Below are 6,386 nucleotides of genomic sequence, written 5' to 3'. Positions count from 1 at the left end.
TTTAGTGGCCGTTGGATTGATTGTTGCACGGATCTCAGAAAAATCCAACGCACGACATTTGCTTTATTGCTTTGGCTTTTGCTGATTGGCTTGACTCTTCTTTTGCTTTGATTTTGTGCTTTTTGTAACAACTATAAAGCATGGTCTTCCTTTGCATCCTGGCTGTTTACGTGGATTCTTGAGATGATATCTGAACCGTTGAAAGTTTTTGTAATTTACAACGGTCAAGAACTTGAAAGATTTAACAGATTCTTATTAGTAGTCAATTTGAGTGATATTCTCGGTGTTCAAACTCGAGTTCTCAAAGAACGACAATAATTCATTTACCACATAAATTACTTGTTTCGTGCTTAAATTTATTTGAGGAGTCATTTTCTATGAATCAATAATTTATACTTTTTTAGGTTCAATAATTACCTTTTTTTGTTTAATCATATCTGAACTATATATAATCTTGATTGAATGTTATAAAATCTCATTTATAAAGATGATTAATATAACTAAAAATATTAATTTAACTCGAATATGATATATTTTGATTCAATTCAACTTAGTAAAGTCAATTTTAAAAAAATTAATTCATACTAGATATTATAAAGAATGAAAATGTATCCGATGAGATTTATAGTAAAAAATCTCTAATCTCTATCCAGAATAGTAATATAATTTTCTTTTATATATTTAGAAACAATTATATAATTCTTGTTTATATATTTAAAGATAATTACTACAATATCTTCTTTTTATATTCTTTTTCAATTAGATTCTTATTTTATTGAATAAAAATAATTATTTTTGGTATTTATATCTAATTAAATTGAATGTGAAATTTATCTTAAAATTTAAATTGGACTTTGAATAAGATAAAATCTTCCTAAATTCAGGTCAAATCGGATTTAAATAAAAAAGATATCTCAAATTACATCAGACCGACATAAAACTTGACCTGACCCGACCATTATTATCACCAAATCCAATTTACTTTGTTCGCAACATTAAACTTCGAATCCTGAACTTACTCCATTTTATACTATTTGTATTATTATTCGATCACTTTGTCCCTTCTGCTATTATCCTTAAAAAGGTCACATGAATTAATCAGAACATGCAACGTGCAATAAAATATCTTTTTAATATAAAATCGAATTAGAACAATAACGAATGAGAGACATGATTTAGAAGAAGGTCAAGCAATTCCAGGTTCATGGAATGAACTTTGTTTTGCCCTGGTTTTACATGTTACAGGAAAAAGAATGAGTGGCAATGGCTCTTCCTTATGTATAGGAAACATCATACTAATATCAGACGCAGCATGTACAGGAAACCTGCATCTTAAAGGAAGAAGGCGGCAGCGGAGCCTAAGATTCAGACGCAGCATCCACCGGAGTAACCGTGTTACCATTGCCACTGGTAATGAGACTGTTCAAACTGCCATTAAAGTCTAAGCCATATACGTGACCCATTTTAGCTCGCTTCGTCTCCAGGTATCTCTTATTCTCTTTTGTAATAGGGGTCACCAGTGGAACCCTGGTAGCAATGGCTAATCCGTAACCCTTGAGCCCACTGTACTTGGCTGGATTGTTGGTCATCAGTTTCATTGTTCGCACGCCGAGATCCCTAAGTATCTGGCAAAGAAGAATTATTAGGTTTCACAAACTTCACCGAGAGGGAAGAGTTGAGTAATATCCATGGTAACGAAGCGACTTAATTACGCTAGACATATATACCTGAGCGCCAATGCCATATTCTCTTGAATCAACAGGCAATCCAAGCTCCTCGTTTGCTTCTACAGTATCACGACCAGCGTCCTGCAGATTATATGCACGGAGCTTGTGGCCCAAACCGATTCCCCTACCTTCATGCCCACGAAGGTATACCAAAACACCCCTGCCAGCAGCCTCAATCTGTTTCATTGCAAGGCCAAGCTGATTCCCACAATCGCATCTAGCAGATCCAAATATGTCTCCCGTGAGGCATTCCGAGTGAACCCTCACAAGAATATCTTGCCCATCTCCAATCTCACCCTGTTTACACCATAAACAAGAATCATGCCATATTCTTCCTAACAAAAGGCTTTTGATCTAAGAAAATCAAACGTCGAAAGGAATATATAGACTGATTATACTTATTGAAATAGAATAGAAAGTGAGATGAAAACAGATAAAAACATTTCTGACTTGATTACGCACATGAAGAATAATCATATAGGATTCATACAGATAATATACGAATTCCTCTAAGAATTTGCTATATCCTCACCTTAACCATGGCTATATGCTCAATCCCATCCAATATTGACTTGTAACAGTAGGCCGTGAATGGCCCCCACATAGTTGGTATCCGTGCCACGCCAGCAAGATCAGTTAATTTATCCCTCTTTCTCCTATACCTGTCAATCAAAGAAGAGCATTAGTAGTAGTTATTTCGTTTATTGTTCTTAAAAGAACTCGAATTACAAGTGATAAAACTGTGCAAGTTAACTGAAGGGTGCTTGAAAGGTAAGTAGAAAGCAAAGCACTGGACGTGATATTTAGTTACCTGATTAAATCAGCAATGGATACGATTTTCAAGTTTTCCCGCTCAGCAAATTGACGAAGCTTTGGTAATCTAGCCATGGACCCATCATCATCTACAACCTCGCAAAGAACTGCAACAGGGTCCAGCCCAGCTAGCACTGTAAGATCAACAGAAGCTTCAGTATGCCCGGCTCTTTTCAGGACCCCTCCTTCCCTGTACTTCAGTGGGAAAATGTGACCCGGGGCGGTTGAAATCCTTTGGCTTGGAATCTCTAGAAGCAAGGGCCAATACTGTTGTTGCTCTATCATGGGCTGATACACCAGTAGTAGTACCATGTTTTGCATCCTGCAAAATTGGTTTTCATGCAACAGATATGTTGAGTACCGTTTGAATTGTTGGACTCGATAGGATAGAAGTCATCTTTTTTGGAACTAAAAGTCAAAGACCAACTAACCATTAATCGTACTTCGTTTAAATTATCATAGAAGAAATTTAAAAAGTTGTCTTCTAAGATTATCAAACGTTAATAGGCAAGAAGATCACCATATCCCCAAATCCAAGTTAGAATCATTAATAGGAACATTTTTCCATATAAATTATATTTCCTAAAAGAAAAAGAAGAAATTACTCATGTATCAGATATGGTTATGAGACAAAGTAACATACCACTGTGACTGTAAATGCAGTGCGGAGTTTCTCTTCATTTTCTCTTTGGTTCACCATCAAAGGAAGTTGCAGTCTCTCCAGATCTTCCTCTAGCATGCTCACACAAACTATCCCAGTTCCATGTTTCACAATAAAGGCCATAGCCTCAGGTGTTGCCAATTCGGCTGCCATTATGAGATCTCCCTCATTTTCTCGGTCCTCATCGTCTACAACCACTACCATCTGCAACACGAATTCGGATTAGTAAAGAAAATCGCTAATATGCAGAAAAGTAAAATATAAGCACTAATACCAACACAGGGAAGCCAATAAAAAAACAGACCTTGCCCTGGCGAATGTCCTCAATTGCCTCAGGGATGGAAGCAAAACCTTCAGTGGGACGATCCAAATCAAAATCATCATTATCAATGGGAAAACCATTACTTATGGGAGTAGTATCTGCTGCAAGAGTTCCAAATGCCATTGCATCTTGTTGAACTTCGATCCCTCCCGATTTATCACGGAAGAGACTGCAATTTGCTGAAGCATCCGTGCCATTGGAATAAGACAGAACGTTGCCTTCTCCAGATGCAAGTGCAGCTCTAGTTTTGACGCCACTTTTAATAACGAAGGATGATCCATTAAAGAATAGATTTGTGCTGTGTAATCCATTAAAGAATTTAGAACTTCTGGATGCCCTGTACAGATGGAAAGATCACTAAGAATTTCATACTATTCAATTGTACTGAAAATGGTAAAGATTGTAATACAATATTAAAAGGGCATTAAATATCAATCAATGGTTATGCGTCTGGACAAAATCGCCCGAAATCTGATAACTTTAGGAAGAAATCAAGCAGACTTAGAACCCTCTAAATGCATCCAAAAAAGATACCATAGAAATAGTATGCAGATATAACTGTAATGATCTGACAATTGCTTACCAAATTAATCAAATGCAAAACTTCAACAGAAACAAACAAGCGTTGTATAGGCTACACTTTTGTGAGGCTAGCTAAAGTTGAACGTTACTTCCTAGTTCTAGTCGTTTCTGATCAGTAAATTCGTAGACATTTCATCGGTCAATCAAACAACTAATAAAACAGCCACATTGCTTTCCAGCCAAGGCTAATTCTTGATGCAAAGACAGGAAATTTGGTCAAAACGGCTAACAGTTTAAAGTTAATAAATCTCCTGTAACAACCGACATATATTGGGCCTAGATCCCACATTAAAAAGTATGGTACCAAATTTCTTGTGGATTTATATGAAATAGGCTCTCCATTCTAACAGCTAGCTTTTCGGATGTGATTCTCCAAAGATCCTATTCGTCGCTACCTCTTAGTTGCACAACATTTGTGGTGACATCGATACCGAACCTGCAACTCTTATGGTAATATATTTTCCAGGGCTTGATTAAAGCTAGCACAAAACCAACTCGAACAAACACCGAAGCACAACATGGTGAACTAATATATGCCTAATTCTATGGTATAAGACCTAGATTCCACATTAGACTAACACACTCCAAATTGTAAATATAGGACTAAGATCTTACATTAGATAGTATGGTATTTGCTAAGAAATTCATATGGACATAGGATCTCTTAACCTAAAAGCTAAATTTTGGGTGTTTCTCCAAATTCCCATATCACCGGCTGTCGGAAACCTTGGGTTGTTTAAAACAAAAGTCAACGCCCGACGAACATAAAAGTCAAACACCCCAAATCAAGATAAACGCATCGTCTGTATAAGATCGAAACAGGAACAATTACCCAAAAAAACTTGAAAATTGATTTGAAAACCGAACAATAGAAAGAAAACGATATTGGAGCAAAAGAAATGCAAAAGAAAAACACACACGATAAATCTCAGTTGAACGAAAGGATCGATCCATGAAAACAAAGGGGTAAAAAATTTAGATGCAAAGGGTAATAAAGAATTAGAGAAGAGAGCTTACTGAAGACGAGAGATAGCTACAGTTGAAGGAGAAGAAACGTTGAAAGAAGCCATTGGCAGCCAAGAAAGGAGCTAACAATTCAATGCAATATTGGGATTCTAAATGTTCTTCTTCTTCTTCTTCTTCTTCTTCTTCTTCTTCTTCTCCTTCTCGTTCTTTTTTTTTTGGGTTCTTTTTTGCTCCATTTTCCTGTTTATATGCATATATATTTATAGGGTCCGATGGGAAGGAAGCAAAATGGAAGAAGGCATTATGTAATTCACCAAGAAGCGGCTGCGTATGGAAGTTACTTATCAGTTACCCGCAGGTGAGCTAGCAGCATGACGGTTTTTTTAATAATTAAATACTTAAATTTTCTCTCATATATATGTCTTTGTTTTAAAATTGTATATAAATTATTTACTCTAAAAAAATATTGTATTTTGAATTCAATTTAATATAAATTTTATATGACATATATGTATTTTTTCAAGGTATTAACTTTTTAAATAAATCAACAAATAATAATATTTTTAATAGTAAAATGAGAATGGAAAATGTTTTCAATGGTGGAAAAGTTAAAATTTTGAATAAAAACTGAAAAAGAGAAGTGAATATAATTCAAAGGTCGAATATTTATTTATTAATTGATAATGTGAAAAATATATTATAGAGATTTATTTTAAAGATTATCTTCTCAATTTATTATGAGATGAGTGATTTCTTAATCACGGTTAAGTGTTTAAATCTCGACATTGTAAATATATTAAATTTGATTAAAAAAATTATTCTCGTAATCAATTTTCATGGTGTTTAACTTGAATTAATCTAGTAATATATAGATGATGAAATTAAATATAAATAAATAAAATTTAAAAAATAAAGATACTATTGATCGTTAAACAATTAAAATAGAATATTAAAAAAAATTGAAAAATATTAAATTCATGGCTGACGCTATCCATCCATTGGAAGTGTAATCTAAAGGCGGCTATCAAATTGCCTACTTCTCCGAAGCTGCCTATTCTATACTCTATAAGTCCTTAAACTATTAAAAATTATAAAATGATCTCTTAATTAAGTCTTTGAACTATTAAAAATAATAAAATAATGCCTTAATTATAGTGTGATGTTTAGTTGAGTCTCCCGACTATTAAAAGTCATAAAACGATCACTCGATTATTTATATGTTCCAAAATCATTCTTTTTCGTTAAAAGTTACGAACGTCTAAACTAGATGTTAACTTGTTGATTAGGATATGATAAAATCTTATCCCAAAACCGG

At 34.3% G+C, this 6,386-nt stretch overlaps 1 pseudogene; it reads right to left on the bottom strand.

Annotated features, from left to right (window-relative positions):
- Positions 1-1,201: 1,201 nt before the first annotated feature.
- LOC120171643 lies at positions 1,202-5,253 on the bottom strand (annotated as a pseudogene).
- Between the last annotated feature and the right edge of the window lie 1,133 nt (positions 5,254-6,386).

Source organism: Hibiscus syriacus, unplaced genomic scaffold (genome assembly GCF_006381635.1).
Source record: "Hibiscus syriacus cultivar Baekdansim isolate YM2019G1 unplaced genomic scaffold, ASM638163v2 tig00111834_pilon, whole genome shotgun sequence".
Lineage (NCBI taxonomy): Eukaryota > Viridiplantae > Streptophyta > Magnoliopsida > Malvales > Malvaceae > Hibiscus > Hibiscus syriacus.
Note: the sequence above shows the minus strand (reverse complement) of the source record. Positions and strands in the feature narration are given on the sequence as shown.